Consider the following 24,556-nt stretch of genomic DNA (forward strand, 5'->3'; position numbering starts at 1 on the left):
CCATGACCTCACTCCAAGCTACATCCAGTCCCACCAACAGATTGATCTCTGAGGAAGGAACAAAAGAATGCAATTTTTGGCTAACACTTTAATGGGCTATCAGGGTGTAGTGTCCAGTCAGGGAGTCCTTAAAAAATGCCTTCTCCCAGTCCCATGCAAAAGAGAAGAGGGGTTAGAACAAAGTCTCAGCTCCAGTGGACTGCCCTGGCCTTAACCAGCAAGTCTGGCCTTTGAGTATTAAGTCCAGCAACCATGATAATCACTTTCAACTGGCTGACAGAGACCTGGTGTTTTGAGAAAATGTGAGTTTCTATGGAAGAGAGTAAAACTCTCTGAAAAAATTGAGAGCAGTCTGCATGCACACCCATCTGGTGGGATCATCCAATGCTGGCTAGAGTCTAATTTGAGCAGGATCCACGTCCCATTGGAGTTGCAATATGAGTCACAGCACCAAAATGTTATGGGAAAATGGTGGCAAAGAAAATATTATCACCTCAGTTCTTAGTATCATATGGAGGAAGAATTTGCAAGTGGACAAGGCAAATAGAAAAGTGAGATTTAAAGGTTGAAAAGCAAGATTTATTAGAGTCAAAGACTTCCAGCCAAGGTGGCATAGAGGGGGCTGCAAGAGAGGCAAAACCCTAAGTAATTTCTAAATTGTGAGACCCAACAGGTGTTGCCTGTGAGTTGTAGATTGTCACATTCTCCAGGTGTGAAGGTCCAGAAATCACAGGGTAGTGATGGTTTGTTCTTCCAGAAGTTCTGTCCAGGTGAAGCATTGTCCTTAATCTAGTGTGGCTTCACCCATTGATGGTTTACTCTGGCAAGTTAAATGTGATATTAACTCACTAGAAATCTTGATCCATTGTCTTCAATATCGCCCCACATTGGTTGGGGACCATCTGAGACAATAATGTTTTAGTTTCTAGGCAAGAGATATAATATTGTAGAAATGCTGTCAGACTTGAATGAGTCTAGAAAGCATGGTTTATGGTGGCATTTGCTTTTCATTCAGTTGTCTTTTGTACATAAATTGTTTTGAAATATTGAACACATTTGCTTTGGATTTTATTGATTGCTTACTTAGTTTAGTGTTTATCCTTTGAGTTAAACGTAAACTGAATATTGATTTTATTAATTTATTCTCATTGATGCTATGTAGAAACCTAAGAACTGTGAGAAATCTTAGGAACTCCTGTCTTTTGTTCATGGATGTTAACTTGGATCCAGGTGTTGTTACTAAAGTTTAAAACATTCCTTTGAAAAGTGCAAAGTTAGTTTTGAAATTTTTTGGAGGAAAATAAACAAAACAGAAGCCTGGAACTCATTCTTGGTCATGCCCTTGATGCTTGATTCATTATCTGCTGCCTCTCAGGGTGCCTGTTAGACTCTGGCATTGCAATTATTTGGGGAGTGAAACAGTGGATGAAGATTCTCTCTCTCTCTCTCTCTCTCTCTCTCTCTCTCCCCCCCCCCTTTCTCTCTCCCTTTCAAATAAATAAATAATTCTTTTTTAAAGGATCAGTGTGTTCAATATGTGGCAAATATACTATGCTAATTTGGAAGATATTTGTATTTGGAAAAACTGTGAGTATGGAAACTCTCTTTGCCATCCTTGTTAATTTTCTGTAACTCTAGAATTCTGTTAAAATAAAAAGTCCTTTTAAATAATATTTTGTTGAACATTTCCAAAAGCAGTCTTACTATTAAAGGAAAATAACCAGAGCTGATACACTGAGGTAAAGTTTTTCTTTAGAACAATAGTGGTGTTGTCCCAAACTGGCTTCATTATCCCCAGCTTCACGAACATATTCTCAAAGTAGGAACAGATTTCTTTCAGAAATAACTGGCAATGTAAGACCGAACTAATTGTTGAAATTTTCCCAAAGTAGCCACATTTCTTGTACAGAAAAACCCAACACTTCATAAGCATCAAGCTGCTCTTTCCCAAAGAAACATGAATCATAACATTGCTACTGAGAATGTTCATTAAACTAAATCACACTGCAATTAGATTCCAAAAAATCTTAAATGCTCCAATTTGCTGTCAAAAGAAATCATACATCTAAAATATGTTTACAAGCTGTAGTGTGTTAAGAAATTCTGATTTGGGGAATATTTTCTACTGCTTTTTAGAATAATTTACCTTAAAAGGACATCAAATATAACTAATATAATCCCAAATATAAGTGAGTTATAAAAGTATGCACATATACAGTGTTATTTGAAATCTTCTTCCTTTTTCCATGCCTCAAATGTCATGTTTCAAATTAAAAGCTCCATTGGGACAAGGGCAAAAATTTTTATTTCACTTCCAAAAGTTGTATGGCAACTCTGTTACTTTCTAGAAATGCATCTGTATTCCATCTTAATCTTCTATCCTAAACAGTCTCCGGAAGTAATTCATCTTTTTTTTTTTTTTTGATACCTTAGTAAAACAGTGTTTCCTAAGGAAACATTTCATTAAATTCTATGTTCATCAATATAGTACATTTTTAACACCATAAAATAACTATCTACTATCTATGTCTGAGTAACTATAGCCAAATTATAAAAAAAATTTAAATGAGTAGATAATTTTAAAGAAGCCAAGAGAAAACACGTAAGGCTGAAAGCAAACCTGGAACATAAACCTATGAAAGTAAGGAAGATTTGAATGTGTTACATAACACAGACGCATCCATAGAAATCAAGGTAGCTCAGACCTGAAATCATATGAGGACAATAAGGCAAAATGTGAGTAAAGAGCATCTCTCATAGTCCTTTAATACAGAAAATTGGCACAACAGAGTAGAATTATTCACAAAAAAGGTATAAAATTCTTAAATGTTTTTCTCAAACCTACCTATTTATACAGAAAAAGTGATTTTCCTGAAATTTTTGCCATTGGTTGACTCTCATAATAGTCTGGTACCTCATTTTGTGCTATTTTCATGGTTCAACTAATTTCCTCCACATACACACATTCTCACAACTGAAGTCTAAGACACACCAAATAATCACTGTTACATACCAACAAATGCAAGCTCTGTATCGGAAAAATAATCAGGGAAAGATATCACTCTAAATGAGAGTCAGCAGTAGCCATGAACAGCATAAATATGTAACACAAAATCCAGGTATTATAACCATCAACATTATTATATGTAATGAATTAAATATGCACACAATTAATTTAATGCAAAATTAATAAAACATGAATCAAGAGCAGAAGTTTTTCACAAAAAGCAGGAATATTGAAGGATAAGGTTTTTTCTCTTAATTTCTTCCAGGCTATTTGCACATTTGAATATTTTAAATTAATAATACATGTATATACACAGAGATGTTTCATTTTTGGCATTGTCAAATATGGATTTTTGTATAAATTCCACACAGATACAGAGCACAAAGAACACAGAAGATGTGCTACACAATTCATAATAAAATAACTGATCTCTACACAATTTTTAGGACAAGCTACTGCAACAAACCATCAATATAAATGCATTAGAGATGGAATGGTCTCAGTGATGGATACGATACATTGTGCAGAATTTTGACAAATGCCGCAAGTGACTGGAACATGGGAAAAAAAAATGAAGGAGAGGTAAGGAATAAAATATTTTTTTGTGTGTGTTTTATCATTTTATTGACAGTGTATATATATATTTTTTTTAACTTTTATTTAATGAATATAAATTTCCAAAGTACGGCTTATGGATTACCATGGCTTCCCCCCCATAACGTCCCTCCCACCCACAACCCTCCCCTTTCCCATTCCCTCTCCCCTTCCATTCACATGAGGATTCATTTTCAATTCTCTTTATATACAGAAGATCAGTTTAGCATACATTAAGTAAAGATTTCAACAGTTTGCTCCCACACAGAAACATAAAGTGAAAAATAATAGATGATTTTTTAAATGATGATGAAATCAGATCAGACCTATTGTCATGTTTAATTCCAGCGAGAGTCAAGTTGGGAATTGCTAATTTCTTCTTTTTTTTTTTTTTTAACAGAATATCAGTTTAGTATACATTAAGTAAAGATTTCAACAGATTGCACCCCCATAGAAACACAAAGTGAAATATACTGTTTGAGTACTCGTTATAGCATTAAGCCTCAATGTACAGCACATTAAGGACAGAGATCCTACATGAGGAGTAAGTGCACAGTGACTCCTGTTGTTGACTTTACCAATTGACACTCCTGTCTATGGCATCAGTAATCTCCCTATGCTCCAGTCATGAGTTTCCAAGGCTATGGAAGCCCTCTGAGTTCTCCGACTCTTATCTTGTTTAGACAAGGTCATAGTCAAAGTGGAGGTTCTCTCCTCCCTTCAGAGAAAGGTACCTCCTTCTTTGAAGACCTGTTCTTTCCACTGGGATCTCACTCACAGAGATCTTTCATTTAGTTTTTTTTTTTTTTTTTTTTTTTTTTTTTTTTTTTTTTTGCCAGAGTGTCTTGGCTTTCCATGCCTGAAATACTCTCATGGGCTTTTCAGCCAGATCGGAATGCCTTTAGGGCTGATTCTGAGGCCAGAGTGCTGTTTAGGATATGTGCCATTCTATGAGTCTGCTGAGTATCTCGCTTCCCATGTTGGATCACTCTCCCCTTTATTTATTCTATCGGTTAGTATTAGCAGGTACTAGACTTGTTTATGTGCTCCCTTTGACTCTTAGTCCTTTCATTATGATCAATTGTGAACTGAAATTGATCACTTGGACTAGTGAGATGGCATTGGTACATGCCACCTTGATGGGATTAAATTGGAGTCCCCTGGTATGTTTCTAACTCTACCATTTGGGGCAAGTCAGCTTGAGCATGTCCCAAATTGTACATCTCTTCCCTCTCTTATCCCGACTCTTATGTTTAACAGGGATCACATTTCAGTTAATTTTCAACACTTAAGAATAACTGTGTATTAATTACAGAATTAAACCATTCATATTAAGTAGAACAGACAAAAAAAAAAACTACTAAGAGGGATAATGTATTTTGTTCATTAACAGTCAGGGCTATGCTGATCAAGTCACCGTTTCTCATAGTGTCGATTTCACTTCAACAGGTTTCCTTTTTGGTGTTCAGTCAGTTGTCACCAATCAGGGAGAACATATGGTATTTGTCCCTTTGGGACTGGCTTATTTCACTCAGCATGATGTGTTCCAGATTCCTCCATTTTGTTGCAAATGACTGGATTTCGTTGTTTCTTACTGCGGTATAGTATTCTAAAGAGTACATATCCCATAATTTCTTTATCCAGGCTACCGTTGATGGGCATTTAGATTGGTTCCAGGTCTTAGCTATTGTGAATTGAGCTGCAATAAACATTCGGGTGCAGACCGCTTTTTTGCTTGCCAATTTCATTTCCTTTGGGTAAATTCCAAGGAGTGGGATGGCTGGGTCGAACAGTAGGGTTATATTCAGGTTTCTGAGGAATCTCCAGACTGACTTCCATAGTGGCTTGACCAGTTTGCATTCCCACCAACAGTGGGTTAGTGTCCCTTTTTCCCCACATCCTCGCCAGCATCTGTTGTTGGTAGATTTCTGTATGTGAGCCATTCTAACCGGGGTGAGGTGAAACCTCATTGTGGTTTTGATTTGCATTTCCCTGATTGCTAGTGACCTTGAACATTTTTTCATGTGCCTGTTGGCCATTTGGATTTCCTCTTTTGAAAAATGTCTATTGAGGTCCTTGGCCCATCTCTTAAGTGGGTTGTTGGTTTTGTTTTTGTGGAGTTTCTTGATCTCTTTGTAGATTCTGGTTATCAACCCTTTATCGGTTGCATAGTTTGCAAATATTTTTTCCCATTCTGTCGGTTGTCTCTTCACTCTCCTGACTGTGTCTTTTGCAGTACAGAAACTTCTCAATTTGATGCAATCCCCATAGTTGATTTTGGCTTTGACTGCCTGTGCCTCCCGGGTCTTTTCCAGAAATTCTTTGCCTGTGCCAATATCTTGAAGGGTTTCTCCAACATTCTCTAATAACCTGATGGTGTCAGGTCGTAGATTTAGATCTTTAATCCATGTTGAGTTGATTTTTGTGTAAGGTGTAAGGTAGGGGTCTTGCTTCATGCTTCTGCATGTGGAAATCCAATTTTCCCAGCACCATTTATTGAATAGACTGTCCTTGCTGCAGGAATTGGTTTTAAATCCTTGATCAAATATAAGTTGGCTGTAGATGTTTGGGTTGATTTCTGGTGTTTCAATTCTGTTCCATTGGTCTATCCATCTGTTTCTGTACCAGTACCAAAGGCCCTCCCAACAAAGAAAAGCCCAGGACCAGATGGATTCACTGCTGAATTCTACCAGACATTTAAAGAAGAACTAACTCCAATTCTTCTCAAACTATTCAGAACAATCGAAAAAGAGGGAGTCCTTCCAAATTCTTTTTATGAAGCCAGCATCACCTTAATTCCTAAGCCGGAAAAAGATGCAGCATTGAAAGAGAATTACAGACCAATATCCCTGATGAACATAGATGCAAAAATCCTCAATAAAATTCTCGCCAATAGAATGCAACAACACATCAGAAAGATCATCCACTCAGACCAAGTGGGATTTATCCCTGGTATGCAGGGATGGTTTAATGTGCGCAAAACAATCAATGTGATACACCACATTAACAGACTGCAGAAGAAAAACCATAGGATTATCTCAATAGACGCTGAGAAAGCATTTGATAAAATACAACACCCGTTCATGATGAAAACTCTAAGCAAACTGGGTTTGGAAGGAACCTTCCTCAATACAATCAAAGCAATCTATGAAAAACCCACAGCCAACATCCCATTGAATGGGGAAAAGTTGGAAGCATTTCCACTGAGATCTGGTACCAGACAGGGATGCCCACTCTCACCACTGCTATTCAATATAGTTCTGGAAGTTCTAGCCAGAGCTATTAGGCAAGAAAAAGAAATTAAAGGGATACAAATCGGGAAGGAACAACTCAAACTATCCCTCTTTGCAGATGATATGATTCTTTATTTAGGGGACCCAAAGAACTCTACTAAGAGACTATTGGAACTCATAGGAGAGTTTGGCAAAGTAGCAGGGTATAAAATCAATGCACAAAAATCAACAGCCTTTGTATACACAGACAATGCCATGGCTGAGTTAGAACTTCCAAGATCAATCCCATTCACAATAGCTACAAAAACAATCAAATACCTTGGAATAAACTTAACCAAGGACGTTAAAGATCTCTATGATGAAAATTACAAAACCTTAAAGAAAGAACTAGAAGAGGATACCAAGAAATGGAAAAATCTTCCATGCTCATGGATTGGAAGAATCAATATCATCAAAATGTCCATTCTCCCAAAAGCAATTTATACATTCAATGCAATACCAATCAAGATACCAAAGACCTTCTTCTCAGATCTGGAAAAAAGGTGCTGAAATTTATATGGAGGCACAAGAGACCTCGAATAGCTAAAGCAATCTTGTACAACAAAAACAAAGCTGGAGGCATCATAATACCAGATTTCAGTACATACTACAGGAATAAAATATTTTAATTTTTAAATTAAGAAATTAATATAAAGAGAACAAATTTTATGCATTCCAAAGGTGCAGCTCCAAGGGGACAACCACATTTCACTCACTTTCCTGCCCTCCCAACTCCAGTCCTCTTTCCTCCCCTCTTCTCTCTTCATCAGTTTCTGCAAGGGCATAGTTTTAATCCACTCTATATTCACTAGCTTAATTTGCCACTAATCATAATATTCAACAAGTAAAAGATAGGAAGACACACTTCCACAAGAGAATGAACAAGCTAAATATGGCAATCATATCCCAAAATGACCATTTCATTCCTATACATTTTTTGTATTTTATATTAGCTGCCACATATCTGAAAAATATAGGGTATTTATCTTTTCGAGACTGGCTTATTTCACTAGGCATAATGGTTTCCATTTTGTTTATTTCCTTATTTCAAAAGGCAGGATTTCATTCTAATCTTAATGGATGAGTAGAATTCCATAGTGTAATATACCACATTTTTTTAATTTTTAAACTTTAGTTATTTATATATTTGAAAGAAAGAGTTAATTTGGCTGGCGCCACGGCCCCCTTGGCTAATCCTTCACCTGCGGTGCCGGTACCCCAGGATCTAGTCCCAGTTGGGGCGCTGGATTATGTCCCGGTTGCTCCTCTTCTGGTCCAGCTCTTTGCTGTGACCCAGGATGGCAATGGAGGATGGCACAAGTGCTTGGGCCCTGCACCTGTGTGGGAGACCAGGAGGAAGCACATGGCTCCTGGCTTCGGATGGGTGCAGCGTGCCAGCAGTAGCAGCCGTTTGGGGGGTGAACCAACAGAAGGAAGACCTTTCTCTCTGGCTCTCTCTCTTTGTCTAACTCTACCTGTCAAAAAAAAATTTAAGAAAGTAAATAAATAAAAAGAAAGAGTTAATTAGACATGGTAATATATTTTTTGCAAAAGAAAACTATAATTTAATGACACATGAGTGAATTTTGTTTCCATACCATCAGCATGCTGGCAAAGTACTTAGATAACAGAGTAGAGTTTAAGAGACATATCCCAGAACACCCAGCCAGCTTGGTAGAACTTACCACAGATCCCACTCTTTCCAGAGGTGCAGACAGAACTACAGAATGAATACCCACCTACTGTGCTTCCAGTCTTAAATAACAAAGTTAAACGATTCTGAGAGTCCTCAGTGAGCAATAGGAGCAGAGAAGAGGTAGGCATTAAATGTAAACTCAAAAGATAGTAAACTGGAAAACACCCTCCAATCAAACCCCAGAGATATTTGATTTTGAATCTAACAAAGCATTTACTAGAATTTTTAAAAATCTACATACTTCATTTTCCCAAAAACACAATGCATAGAAATTTTGGATGTAACTGCAAAAATCATCAAGTTTAATGCTCAGTAAAAATTGAGTTCTTCAATGTAATCACGTCTGGGTTGACGCTCACTCTCTATTCATCCAGGTAACAGTGTTTCTTGCTTTTTAGTAGGAATACAATTGGCTGACACCACCACATTATTTTTCAGAATTTCCCTTGGACAAAAGCCTAGGCCTGCAAGGATTCAAGTGGTTCTGTAAAGCCTGTGAGAGCAGAGTCCAAAAGTCCCAATTTCTGACACTGCGTTTGTATGTATCAAATATATGATCATATCACATTAGCAAATATGTATTTCTTTGGTTGATGAAGGGACACATATGATGATATTGTTATTACGGTATCTTTAATGTGCTGAGGTCATAAGAGTTGGTCCAGCAGAAGTCGTCTTCTGTGTACTTAAGCAACATAGTTTGCTCAGTCCTGTACAGCATTTGTCACCAAGGAGACTCTGACCGCCTATTTGTATTAAGAGTATAAAGATTTTGGGGCAAATATTTTCTCCTGTTTAATTCTGCAATCTCAATGCCTTTTGAATGAACATAAGTTTTTTATCTCAGTATTTAGAAAACTGTTATAGATACAGCTCATACCAGTGCAACCAATGACTTAAAAGAACATATTTGATAGAATTTTTTACAAACAGCTTACTAACTGCCCACTCTAATTGCATTTTTATTTAAATTATATCAACATTTCACACATAATCAATTAAAATCTCTCAACTATAAAAGGCAACAGCAATAGAAGCAAATTTATTTTTAATCAAGTAATGAAATTTAACATTATGAGATTGGCATACAATAATATCCATATTTTGCTATATGGTGTCAGGACTGAATGCAAAGAATAAGTAAATAATTATCAAACTGATTATTTTCAATCCCTTTTCATGATCATCTAATATTAAAGAATGATTATTTGGATACTATGATGTCTAGATGCGCTATTAACAACACATAAAATATACCTTTATTTTTCATAATTTATATCAAATCAACCAATTTCAAATTGCAAGCTCTCCAAAAAAATAGAAATGCAGTGAGGTTTATATATCTTCTAGATTACTTGTAATACGTAGTGTAACATAAATATCACAATGTTTATTATGTGATAAAATTCTTGTTCATAAATCAAGGAGGCCATCAAAAAGATCTTATCCATAATATAATGATCCTATCATAAAAACAAAGTGAATATAAAAGAATTCCAATCTTGCCATGAAACCCCAAAATATTAACACATTTCTATGTAAATTAATACACATGTGGATGATCATCATGCTGCTTCTAATGCTCTTTTGAGACTTGAGTTAGAGAGGAAGTTATTATTTTTAAAAAACATAATAACAACATCTTCTTCATAAAGGCTTAAATTTCTTCCAATTCTGTGAAATGGCCATAGTGGAATTGGCAGTTACAATGTTTCCCGATAATATGTATTGAGGTAAAAATTCTGATGTCACTTAGAGTTATGGTTTTTGATTCTCATCAATTTGGTTACCCTGATAGAATCAACACACAAATCGCATTTGTGACCTTCAATAAAAATGGTCCATGTAACTGGAAAACAATGTTTCCATGTAGGTAAAAATTTCAAAAGCAGCTTGCACCTTGCATTTCTGTATGCAGAATGATTAGGACATAAGAAGTAACATTTGGAGAAAGGCATTCTGACATAAAAAGTTAAGCTGCCAATCATCCCACATGGGCACCAGTTTGAGTCCTGCTGCTCCACTTCTGATCCAGCTCCCTGCTAATGCACTTGGGAAAGCAGTGGTGGATGGTTCAAGTCCTTGGGCTCCGGAAGAAGCTTCTGGTCCCTGGCTTGGTCTGACCCAGCCCCAACAGTTGAACCAGCAGACGGAAGATTTCTGCATCTTCCACTTTCTCCATGTTAACTCTGCCTTCCAAATAATAAAATTAAATTAAAAAAGAGAAGAAAAAAGCCAAAATTAAAGATAAAAATAATATTTGGCTAACAGTATAATGATATTCATTTCATCAGCATGATGCATTGCTTTGTATATCTTGATATATATATATATATAATATGTATATATACTCAAAATCCAAGAAATAATCTTATCTACTATCATTATAATGATAAGGAACATTTTCAACCATTTAAGACATTTTGAAGTGACTAGGGTCAAATCAGAAATTTTCTACCACACAGATATTTGCAGTCTCCCAATCATGAGCTTTGATATATATATATATATATATATATATATATATATATATATGTATATATATGGAACAGATTTCATGTATTTCATATATAGTTTTAAGCACATATTGATAATTGCCACCTTCCATCCATCCTGCCCTCAATCCTACCTCTCTCCTCCTTCCTTTCTTATTTTTCTATTAATTTTTCCAATGACATACTTTCAATTTACTTTATAACTGCAAGCTTCATCCTCCACTAAATACATAACTCAACAAGTAGTAAGTAGGAAAACCATTGTTCCCAGAATTATTAGTGTACTTTAAACTTAAAGTTGTCAGCCATAATAATATTTTCCACATTTCTTTGGGGCTGGCTCCTTTTGTTCAATATTATATATGTGAGTTTCATACATAATTTCTACTATTTTAATTTATCATATTTTATTGGTGGGTGGATCCATTATGGTTTATTCATCATTTATATTATTAATGACATTTGTGTTATTTTCAAGGTGAATAAGGTTGAATAAGTCTCAGAACATAATACGTATTGCTGCAGCATAGAATAGGTATGCATTTTCAAAATGTTATTTTTTTAATCTTCATGGATTGATATAACTTCTCCCTGCCACTATCAGCCACCCATTCATGTACTGTGAAGCTGATCTTTTGAGAAGAGAAGAGCTTTGTTATTATTATTCAAAAATTAGGAAGCAGGAGAAATTTGTCTCAAATCTGGATAAATAAATGCTTTGTAGATAAGGTAAGCAAAAGTTGGTATGCAAAAATGCTCAGCAAGGAAAATCTTGATTAGTGAAGCTTGTTAGCCTCTATCCTCTGTTTATGTTCAGGTACAACCATGTAGCTCCCTACTCTACATTCCCTCTGTGCATGCATGAGTATGTCTCATAAAAACAGGGTTCTTAAAACATGTTCAGATTCATTATTAAAGCATAAAATGGGGGGAATTTTAGGAGAAGAACGTAAAATTGTTATGGGGAGTGGGGTCCTTGGCTAAGTTTGTTACAAGTGATTCCCTTCAGCATGAAAGAATTCAAAGTGGAGGAATAAAGATGTGTAGGACACCAAGATTTACGCAAGGCAAAGGCAATGTGAATGCCAAGTTCACAAGAGGGAATGAACAAAAAGCAAAGCACAAAAAGACTGCAACCAAGGGAAGAAAACTCTCACAAAGAATTAAAAAGTCTCTCACCAATTGAGACTATCTCTTTTATATCCTCTGGAATTGTAGGGGATGTCTGTAATGCAGCCCAATTGAATACCCAACAGGGGAAGGATTTGAGAATGGGCTTGAATACCATCCATTTCTGTGACCTTTTAAACAGCGCATTTGAAATGTTACGGGATCAAGTTCCTGATGAGAGTGTAAGCACCCCGATGGTAATTTTATTACAAAGACATTATAATGACCTAAAGATAATTGGAGAAATACATCTCATAGCCATATTCAGTATTCCCAGCTAGCACTGATTCTGCATTTGCAACATTGTGAAATTTGCAGAGTGTGCTACATGGAAAAGAGGGAGGGCTTAGTGGTACAAGGGAGGTGGTGCAGATTGTGCACAGAAAGGAGGTTGTCATATGGTTTAGGTTGTGGTGCCATGAAGACTGGGCCAGGATGTTACACAGGAGCTGGCCACTACTGTCTCATTGGCAGGTCAGCCACTGAAGTCAACCTATAGCGTGTGACACCATGACAAACCACAGATAACCTAGAACTGTCAATCAGCAGCCCCAACTACCACACTGGACAGCTGGATCTATCAAACTTCAGCTTCTTCCCCTAGCTACCAACTTCCCAGATCATTTCCACCATCAGAGATTTTTCAGCCCATTAACTTTATGAGATTAATGTTGTATCAGGGTTTCCTGGCCTGCTGACTGATCTAAAGATGTTGTTTGAGGAGCTAGAACACTGCCGCCAATAATTGTCAATGACTATAATTCCTGCATGCCCATCATTTTCTAATGGACCAGTTGAATTCTGTAAAGGACAAATCTGACAGTAAGAGTACAACTGGGCAAAGAAAAAGCAAAGGCAGGTACTAAGATAAGTACTATGTAAGAGAAGGAAGAGTGCTCTCCAGATGGTAGGAGTTGATGGGCCTCCCTTACCAGAATCAAAGAATCACTCCACTTGCTTATGAGTCCCTTTGGTATCTCTTTCCATTGAGACACTGTTGTTAACGTAGCTGCAGCAGGTTTCATGAGTCAATGCAGGCATTGCCCTGCTAGAGGGCGTTCTAGGGACAGTTGGTTGTCCATGACCACTTCAGCTAGGGCCTCTACAGAATTGCATACTTGCTATAGAGCCTGATCAGTGACATGGGCCAGGCTGCCCAAGGCAATAGAAGGGTTCTTAAAGCAGCTTCCTGGCACATATTAAGATTTTCTCCATTATGGTGGAAATTCTTACTGGGGATTCCTTTTCCTGCAAGTAGATGTTTCCTGAGAAAAATAGAAGTTGAAAATCATGTTAGCCAGGAGGTGCAATAGCCTTAATGTCTCTTTCTCTAGTGAGAAGTTCAGATCAGAAGCAAAAATTCTATCATGGCATTTTGAAGATGTACTTGAGGTTCCCAGTTGGTACATAAGAATAGAAGAATGTCCTCTGTATCTGTGAAGACTCAGGACTAGTGGTTTAACTCTTGACATACATACCCAGCTAGAAACTCCTTTAAGAGACCTGTGATAGAGGCAGCATGTGTATCACATCCAGATATGCCTTGATCCCAGATGTGAGGAACCACTCTATTTTGGACTCCAGCTGGGGTCTGTTTCAGTATTCAGTACATCATGACAAAAGGTTAACATTTAGAGGCAACTGGCCTGACAGAAGTATGCAGGGCAGATAGCAAATTCTCTGCCAAGTAAAAAGTCATATATTCTGGAATCACCAAAAGCTAGTAAGATATAAGAACATGTTTTATTTGGAATCAGAAGGAAGTAAATTTTCTGGACTAGGACTTGCCATCAACTCCCATGATGACACAGCAGCTCTTTGAGGATGGGAATCCCTTATGGAAATTCAGTACAGAGCAAGTAGCTCTTGTGTCAGTTAAGAAACTGATGTTCTTATCTTCAACATATAGTCACCGGTAGCTTCAGGGGTGAGGGTTTATATGGGTGTGGGCACCATTTTTGTTCCCAGGTCCTTTAGTCCTCAGATAAGCATTTGAGGGAACTGGGGGAGCTATCCTGCCTTCATAGCTTGGAGCAATATCATTTCCAGCGTCTCTCTTTTTCAAATTGAAGGCAGGATTCAGGTGGGATTTCAGGTGGGGACATTCCTTGTGCCAGTGTCCCAGCTTCTCACATTCAAAACATTCGCTCTTGGGCTTGGTAGCCACGGTTTGGGGATTTCTGGGTTGGCCTCAGGATCTCAAGTGCTGGTTACAGCAGCTGCCATCCTATGAACCTACTGCCTGTATTTATTTCACACATTGGGGCTCCCCTTCCTCTTCTAGCTTGTCTTTAGGTTTAAGGGGCAGCATGGAAGATCTCTCAGATACCTTCAAAGTCCTTCTCCCATTGTCTTGCTCATGAACATATTACTGTCATTTGCCTGATTGTATCTCTTTCTGCTCTGCGAATTTCTGCTACTGATTCTCACTGTACAACTCACTGAGTGGTTATCAAAACCCATGCTGCTACCTGAACATTTTCATGCTTTGAAAGCATCCCTGCCGTGCAACCCAACCTGATATCTTGAAGTTCAGACTCCCACAAATTCTCTGACCAGGGACAAAGTATAGCCAAGTTATTTGTCACTGTATAATATGATGGTCTTTAGTCCAATTCCCAATAGTGAAGTAGGCAGGCATACAGGCTAAAATTGATTAGATTTGTGAGCTGGAAGATCACGCCTTCGCCACGCCCCTGTGTGACTGCACGCCCTACCTGATACCTTCACCATGCCCCTGTGTGACCTCATCCCCCTACCTGGCCACACCTGGGTGCCAACCAGCCAATCAGAATAATTAACCACTCCCCTTTGGAAGTGGGTTAAAAGCCTTGGACATGATGTGTCCGGGGCCTTCTCTTCTTCCCTGGCCTCTTGCCAGCAGGGGGCTTGCTGTAGCCCTGTGCCTCCAGGATGCCCTAGATGCTCCTCCACGTGGCTGGCTCCTGGTGCTTGATATGAACCCAGATTTACTTCTCTCTCTTAATAAAGCTCTCACTCTTTCTTATGTATCTTTCTCACTAAATAAAAGCTTAAAATGTACCATGCTGCCTCGTTTATCTGTGCTGGTATTTAGAATTCTTCTCTAAATATTAGTCAAGAGCCCTCCTGGGCTTACTAATATTGGGGATTTATTAGTAAGCATATGGTGAAATCGTATGGCACCCCAAATTCCGATAGCACATGTGGCACCCCAGATAGCACTTCTGGGGAACTTTAAGGGGCCACATTTTTGCATAAATATTAGGGGGTCATGTCTGATTTCAATAGGAATTCCATTTACATCTGATACCAGCATGGCCGTAGTGTTGACATTTTTACCAGTGTTCTGGTCTCCTGAGACATCACTAGCGATGCCTGAAGCACCCAGATTACAACATTCTAGGCTTTCTCTAGTCTCTTCCTCCAAATTCCTCCAAACTTTCCCAGCAACCCAATTCCAGCAGCTCCTCCACATCTCCAGTTATAGTTAATATTAATGATATCACTTCTTGGTGTCAATTATCTGTATTAGTCTGCTTTTTGTTATTTTAATGAAAATACCTTATAGAAATTTCTTGAGGTAATACAATTGGATTGCCCAGTAGTTTGGCATTGGTTGAGACTTGTTATGGTGGGTGTGGTAGCAGTTATCACATGGTGATCCAGGAGGCAGAAAGAAAGCAAAGAAAGCAAGATACATATATATATATATATATATACACATATATATGTATTATATATAGATAGATAGATAGATAGATATAAAGAGAGAGAGAGAGAAAGGTGAGAGAGATGTTATGGTTCAGGTACATGATGGTGCTCCTATAAAATTATTATTATAATATTATATTTTAAATTATAATTTATAATATGTGATTGCAGGGACACATCCTATAGCCCTATTGGCTATTTCCACCTAATGCTGGTTCTACATTTGCAACATTACCAAACTAGCAGTTTCCATTATATGGAAAGGGGGCTGGACTTAGTGGTGGCAGGAAGGTAGGTTTTGGTGGTACCTAGAAGGGAGGTTGTTATATGAGCCAGACCAGACTAATGTATAAGCCATATTGGGCTGCTATGCGGGGGCATGCAAGGATGACTGCAGCTATCTTGTGGCTACTGGAACCATTCCTCAGAGCCACCAGTCAGAGGCCCACATTGCTGGTAGGCTGGAGCTGTCAAACCTCGTCTCTTCTGCCTTTCTACCTACCTTTCCACATCAAAAACACGACAGTAAGATTTTATAGTCCAGGCTTTCAAGGGGAAACTTTGTACAAAATTAGTCAGATAATGGAGTCATTGTTCCACAATGTAGCCAATATTTGGCTATTTAGATTTTCTTTTTTTTTTTGCATTAAATAAAATCTTAATTCAAAACATTTTAACAAACTTAAAAATTTAATCTATCTAAGGAGTACTATGTGGTGTTCGGTGTAAGTATACATTTTATATTGTTCAATCAGTATAAATATGTTTATCTCTTCTAAAATAGTTAATGATTCTTTATGGTTAACACTTCTGAAATCTTATATTTCTAGCTTTTTTTAGAAAGAAATATACCATATATTATCTATAATTACCTACAGTGCAATAGAACTCCAGGGTGTCCTACTAATATCTAGCTATAACCTGGTACGGGTTCATCAGTCTTTACCCATCTCTCTCTCCCTTTTTTCTTGCAAGCCTCTGATACCTTAACTATATATATATATTTGACAGGCAGAGTCAGAGAGAGAGACAGAGAGAAAGGTCTTCCTTCCATTGGTTCATCCCCCAAATGGCCGCTACAGCTGGCGCGCTGCACTGATCCGAAGCCAGGAGCCAGCTGCTTCCTCCTGGTTTCCCACACGGGTGCAGGACCCAAGCACTTGGGCCATCCTCCACTGCCTTCCCAGGCCACAGCAGAGAGTTGGTCTGGAAGAGGAGCAACTGGGACAGATCCCGGCGTCCCAACCAGGACTAGAACCCGGGGTGCCTTCACTATACTTTTAACTTGTATGGGATCACCTATTCTTGGACTCCACATATGAGTGAGATCATGTAATGCTTGTCTTTTTGTGCTTGACTTACTTCACTTAGTATAATGACCACCAATTTCATCCGTGTTGTTTCAAACTGCACAATTCTATCATTTTGTGGATGACAGTATTCATCATACACATGAACATATTTTCTTTATTCATTCATCAGTGGATGGTTGCCCAAGTTGTCTTCGTGTTTTGTTATTGTGAATAGGGCTGCAATAAACATGAACATTCAGAATTGTCTTCCACAGATTGATTTCATTTCCCTTTGATATATACCCAGTAGTGGGATTATTGAATCCTATGGTAGTTCTATTTTTAGTTGTTTCTCTTTTTTTCCTTTTGAGGCTACTCCATCCTGTTTTTTTTGTGTGTGTGTGTGTGTGCCTTTACCATGTCCCACATAAAATTCTGAATTATAACCACATCCATTCTTTTCTAAAGCAGAACAAAATTCTGTTATAGATGCACCATGAAAATTTATAATTTTATGCCTATGAGAAGAGTTTTGTATTTTTTCTTGTATTTGGTAGGATTAAATGCCATTATATAAATATTCTCTTCCTATACAATATTGACTTGTTTTTTATATTGAAAATATCTATTACTACTACTAAAGACATCTGAACTTTTCTCCTTAATTTTCCTTGCTAACTATTTTATAAACTACTAAACCATATCATGTGTTGAATGCTTGTTATCCACTCTGCAACTGGACCCTCAGGAGCGGCTATGGCCCTGCTGTCTATCATCTGCCCCCATATTTACTCTTGCCCAGTAAGGGAGGTTGATATATCCTGTAGCTGATTATGTCAGCTGAAACCGTCATGCACCAAATAGCGCTTTCCTCTAATCTACTCTTAATTTTTCTCTATCTTCTATTCCATTCCATTAGTCTTTCCAGGCCATGTGTATTAAAAGATTAGTCTAACTTATTCTCAGTGTAAGTTGAGAAAATTGTATTTTCATCACATAAGTCAACTCTTACTATCTGGCACTTTACTGAAGAATTTAAATAAATAAGAATAACTGGATGTTATTTACAGTGCCAAAATGTTCTGAAAAACAAACAATCTATGAAATACAGTGTTTTGCAATAAGAGTGTGACTTGTCAAATCAACAACAGAAGTCACTGTGCACTTACTCCCCATGTTTTTTTTTTTTTAATTTTTTATTAAGGAACTTTATTTCTGTATTTATGAAATGTATTAGAATTTGCTTTTTTCTTTTTTTAATTTTTATTTTTTTAACTTTTATTTAATGAATATAAATTTCCAAAGTACGATTTATGGATTACAATGGCTTCCCCCCCCCCCATACCGTCAAATTGGACCTCTGTCTTTAATGGGGTATATTATGAGAATTACGGTAAAACTTGTCTTCAAACTGTACTTTATACTTTGTGTGTTTGTGTGGGTGCAAACAGTTGAAATCTCTACTTGGTATAGAGTTGGTCTTCTGTATATAAAGTCAATTAAAAACGAATCTCGAAAAATGGAATGGGAGAGGGAGTAGGAAGTGGGGGTGGGAAGGTAGGAATGGGGGGAAGAAACACTATATTGCTAAAAGCTGCATATATGAAATTTGTATTCATTAAATAAAAACCTTCTAAGAAAGAAATATAGTGTTCTGCATTATAATGTAGTGTAAATGTCAATATAACAAAGCAAGATCTCTCTTGTTTATTTATTTCCAAAGGATTGTATCCATATATCTAATGTTCAAAGTAATTACATCTGAATGATTCTGAGTTGCAATTTTATACCCATGTCTACTGTTGTCTAGAAAATGTAACTGAATTCTGTATTATAAACTAGAATTTAACAAATATTATCACTCTTTTATTATATGCATTCTTAAAAATGCCCTTTAGACTTCTGAAATTTAAAATGTATTATGTTTAATACATAAAATTATATATCTTTTAAAAGATGCAGAAACAAAAAAATTGCATGTAATTTTACCCATTCTCCCTTATTGCCATTACTAATATTATGAATTATCATTTTTTTAGTTTTGTTCACAGTACTTTAGAAGTTGCTAGATATTAGTAATTTAACATCATTGATTCTAATTCAATTATATTTTGTGAAGTATACATCAAAATCCAAAAATTAAATAAGTTAATATCAAAATGGATATTTAAATATATGTTAAATTAAGGAACTAAAAACATTACTGGAATATGGGGTACAGCTGGAATATTCTTATAAAAATGGATTGCTTGGCCAGTGCCATGGCTCGCTAGGCTAATCCTCCGCCTGTGGCGCCTTCATTAGGAAATAAAGGCTAGTAACATATCTATATATTCAGACAATTTATGTTTTTCTGTATACTTTCTATCTGAAGTTGACTGAATAAAAGGATGGAAATCCATTCTCTTAATGAAAAATCAAATGCTTATATTATATTATATTATATTTTAACTATGTTTTATTGAATAGTATGCTTTGTAAAACTGAAATGTCTCAGGTTTAGAAAATTGTTTATATTGCTGTTTTAGAAGTTAGATTGCTGAATTTTCAATATCAATTATTTTTTTTCCAGATCTTCTACTTGGTCTCTGCAGCCATTCTCACTGTCATGGTTCCCAGTGTCAATTTTCCTGCTTCATTCTGCCAGCTTTGATGGATTTTTGTTCTTATTTTTGGAGTAGAGGGAATTCATTGAACTATTTTTCCTCATTCTGCTGTGTGCCTGGCGGGATTTTTGGATCTGAGGTTTTATACTTTTCTTCCATTGTGATTTAAATACACATATTGTTTATCTTTTATGTAGGCCCCTTTATAATAGTGTACTCTTTGAACACTAATTTTCTAAATGGTGGACATTCTAAATATCTATTGCATTTCAAATAAAGCATTTACTTTAGGATATCACCTATTGAGTTATTCCTTTTTTCTCGATTTGGTGAGATTTTCGCTTGATCATTCTCAGAAATGTGCTCTGTCATCATACCCTTTCGGATGGTTAGCATACTTGAGTTCCTGTTTCATCTCAATGTTGAACATGTTTAATTTCTAGGAATTCAAACTCATTCTCCTTTATTGATGCAATATATTGACACAACCTGCCAAGAACGAATGTGAAGGCAGAACACCGTTCTGTTTCGTGGAATACCTGTGGTGCGTTCCTGAAGTCCATGCCCTAGAGGCTTCCTCTTCTAAGCTTCACTAGCCCCAGACATCCTGCCCTGGACCTTTTCCTGCCACCATGTGACACAATTCTTGTCTAAGAATGGGCACCTGTTGTCTCTGCTGAGGACACTGCAAGGCAGAAGGAAAAGGGAAGTGTACTTTGCAGCTCCTATTGTAGTTTCTTGACCAAGGAACTGGACCGTAGCTGCAGGGTTCCTCGTGTTTCCTGTTTCCTCTTCTTGCACCTTCCTTCTCTCATATTAGGGGTGTTCTGCAGGGCTTGCCCCCTTTTGCTGCCGTGCTTCTGCACTGATCCTGAACTGTTAAGTTTCCCCTTATCGAATAGCCTATGTCGTCTACATTCAGTTTTATTTATGATTTATTTCTATCCCGGAATAATTTACCTTTTATTTCCTCTCCATTTTCCATTGTCAATTCTAGGCAATTTGAGTCAGAAACAAAGTTATCATTTGCCATCTGGAACTTATTTTTCTTATTTCTTCTTTACTTATATTTATAAAACATGCTTCTCTTATTTATTAATAATCCTTATGATTGTAAGCATTTGTTTTTTCTTTGAAGAAGCAAATGCTTCAGGTGGTATGGCTAATTCTGGAACTTATTTTTGAAACCTTGATGGTGAAATACACTAGTGGACTTCTCTCCTTTTCAGTATGATTAAAATAATCATTTTTTGGAAAATTAAATAACCTATAACCAGATATATCTATAAATATGTATCATATATTATTTGAAGACACGGATGCAATTCATTACATAAAAATAAGAAATGCCAAAATATATTTACCAAACTTTTGAAACAGAAGCTGACATTTAATTACTAATATTAGTATCATAGTGAGTCTCAGTGATTCCGAGAACAAACGAAATTTTGTGACAAATATCCTCAAGCCATTATGAGGTTGGAGCTTCAAACTCCATTGATCAAATTCTTCTGGGAATGATGCAATTATACTTACTCCATCTAAGACATCAAGTTTCGAATTAGTTACAAACCTACAAAAACATATTCAACATCTTTAAGTGGAGTCACTTTCTACAGGGGTGAGATCAAGTTGTTCCAATGGTAGACTTTTTTCCACATTCTTCCATTCTTTATTTTGGCTCAGAGTACACGAGCTGGAAAATGTACACAGAGTCTACTTCTCTGAAATATAGGTAAGATATGCATAAACTCATGTTATTTTCTGAAAAAGCAGGACCAGAATTTACCATTGTTGTTGCAGTTCTCATTTATTTTCTCGAGTTTTCTGCCCCAGCATGAAACTTGTCAGACTCATGCAGTGTTTGCAAAGATCAAGGGAAATTTAAAGATAAAGTAAATCTCTAATAAATATTTTAGGGTGATGAGAGGTAAGGTGTTAGCTGATCAGGAAAGTTTTGCATGGGGTAATTGCTTTCTTTGATATTTCACCTTCTAACTTTATGTATTTCTGACACAATCTGTGAAGTGGTACCATCCATATCACATTTCTCAACATATACACTCCCATTACTACTTAGGAAGTCAAGAGTCTATCATCTCTAAATTGGCCATAACCACAAAAGGCATCTAATTTTCTTTCTTCTTTCTACCTCTAGCAAACTTATGCTGTTCAAGACTGTTGACAATGAAACTATTGAGTATTTTAAAAACCAGAATCAGATGAATGAACGATTTAATTCTGAAAAATATGTAAGCAATAGTGTTAGAACAAATGTATGCACAATTTCAAGCAATGAGTTTTTTGAGAGGGGTAGAAAGCTGTGTTTTAAATTACACATATGATCTACTAAATGAGGAGGATATAAACAACAATTTTAGGAGATTACTTCTTAAAGTGGAGGAAAGGATAGTCAAATTTTATCAATTGTTTAACATTTTCCAAGGACATTAGGTGTAGACATTAGATACTTACTATGTATAGCAAAGACCATAGACAAAATAAAAGTGAAGTAGAAATGCAACACTTCTCTTTCCCCATTCTCCTTGCTGGTGTCACCTGCCAACATCTATCTCTCATCTCATTGTTGCTGTTGGTGTTACATGTTGGTTCTGCCTTTCTGCTGATCCATGTAAATCTAGAAATTTAAAGTTGAACTACATTTATATTAATGAATGTGAACACACATGTGAATGTCTTCCAGATTAGTAGACAAGGCTTTAAATACTCATTATTTGTTGCTAAATACCTTCATTTTACATTTTCTATAGTGAACATTCATACACGATTGGTACCTAAGGCTTCCTAAGCAATGATGTTTACTATATCTAACGTTCAAGGTGACATTTACAATTTTTCAACTCTACAAAATGGGCAGTACCCAGAAGACACTAGGTATGATGAACTGTCAGCCTCTCAGCTGAATCTGAGTCCTTTGAGTAATCATTCTTTCCTCAGATTGTTGATCATATAATTCCATAGCTTTGTTTGAGCCCATAAAATCATCCACAGACACTTGTAATTACCTTCTGAACAATAAACACAAAATTTAATTTTCTATATAATAACCAATTACTTTCCAACTTGAAACAATTTGCATTATTTATAATACATGGCTAACCTACGTGTTGAATTATTTTTAACAGCAGTGTAGAAAAATTAACATTTCACATTTGCTAAGTACATCTACTTACTCTATCACCACTACTTTTCAAAGTCTTCCTTAGCCAGAAGCTGGAATCAATAACCAGAGCTGGTAGTTGAACCAAGGCACTCTGATGTGTTTTGATACCCAACTTGGCATCTTAGTCACTAGATGAAAAGTCTATGCTTTGCAATTATTTTAAGGAAGATACTTATAAGTTGATTAAAATGTGTTTTAAAAGCTATATTCAATATATGGATTTTTATTCCTTGATGAGGACATTAAATTTTCAAAAGCCCCTGAGAAGACAAGCCTCCAAGCTAATTGTTCTAGCTCTTATGATTTCAATGCGGATCTCTTTATCTAAATGCCAGGGGAAACACTAAATAGTTTCAGCTCATGTTTCCCTAAAAAAGTTTTAAGTACTCAAACAAGAACATATAAAAGACATTCATCAGTTAGAAGTCGGTAACTCCATTTAATTTACTGTTAACTTCTGAGGAGAACGAAGGAGTTAATGGAGTTAAATATAACAAAAGAAGAAAACAGGGGATTTAAATGGTTGGCATTCTGATTTGCTCCTTTACTTTTTACTGTATGTAGAAACATACATACAGTGGTTAATAGAATGGACGCTGGAGGTTCGAACTCCTTCTAGATTTTCAAAATGAAAAATGTTGATCATTTATCAAACTAAATCAGATCATTTGAATCAGTCATGAGTAAAATGCATGTATAGAAATATTAAAATGCATGCTCAAGAAAAAAAAGAATCAATCCTCCCAACCCATGAAAAGAGAGAAAGAATGCCTGTGTGTATCAGTATGGCTGCAAATATAGATATATCAAATTGTTTATACCTTCATCAAACCAATGGTTAAGAAGGATATACTACTATAGATTTAATAACCTGTGTTCATTTTAAAATTTATTGTATTTGAGTGAAATGGCCACACTTTTATTGGATTATTTTTTGTTCTTGCCTATATTTTCCACTGAACTAGGGTCTTTTCATTTTTTACTGGTTGAACTCTTTATTTACATATGTGAAGTTTCAACGCTGCGAAGGTCCTTTGCCACACTGAATAAGTCTTGTATTTGTTCAATAACCAGGTTGGGTGTGGCCCAGCCTTCTCCCTGGGGACATCTTAGGGGAATATTGTCTGTCCTTCACTAAAGGGGCTATTATGAAGTTCTGGGATGAAATTCTACACCCAGAAAGCCCTCTACTCAGCAATGTCCTAGAAAGCATGTCAGGGAGCAGAAACAGAGGTCCATATTGAAAATCCATAAGGGGGACGGCACTGTAGCACAGTGGGTTAAAGCCCTGGCCTGAAGCGCCAGCATTAGCACTAGTTCTAGTCCTGGCTGTTCCTCTTCTGATCCAGCTCTCTGCTATGGCCTTGGAAAGCAGTAGAAAAAGACCCAAGTCCCTGGGCCCTTGCACCCACGTGGGAGACCTGGAAGAAGTTCCTGGCTCCTGGTGTCAGATCGACGCAGCTCTGGCCGTTGCAGCCATCTTGGGCGTGAACCAGTGGATGGACGACCTCTCTCTTTGTCTCTACCTCTTTCTGTAACTCTGTCTT

At 36.8% G+C, this 24,556-nt stretch overlaps 1 long non-coding RNA gene across 9 annotated transcripts in view; it reads left to right on the forward strand.

Annotated features, from left to right (window-relative positions):
• The window catches only part of LOC103349096 (uncharacterized), a 372,847-nt gene extending 352,741 nt beyond the window's left edge, over positions 1–20,106 (forward strand). For all 9 annotated transcript variants that reach the window (XR_016212802.1, XR_016212797.1, XR_016212799.1 and 6 more), the window contains 2 exons: positions 3,454–3,589; positions 19,792–20,106. This is a non-coding gene — a long non-coding RNA (uncharacterized LOC103349096). The remainder of the gene's footprint in view (positions 1–3,453; positions 3,590–19,791) is intronic.
• Positions 20,107–24,556: the final 4,450 nt, after the last annotated feature.

Source organism: Oryctolagus cuniculus, chromosome 9, assembly GCF_051225735.1.
Source record: "Oryctolagus cuniculus isolate XC-2025 breed Fujian yellow rabbit chromosome 9, ASM5122573v1, whole genome shotgun sequence".
Lineage (NCBI taxonomy): Eukaryota > Metazoa > Chordata > Mammalia > Lagomorpha > Leporidae > Oryctolagus > Oryctolagus cuniculus.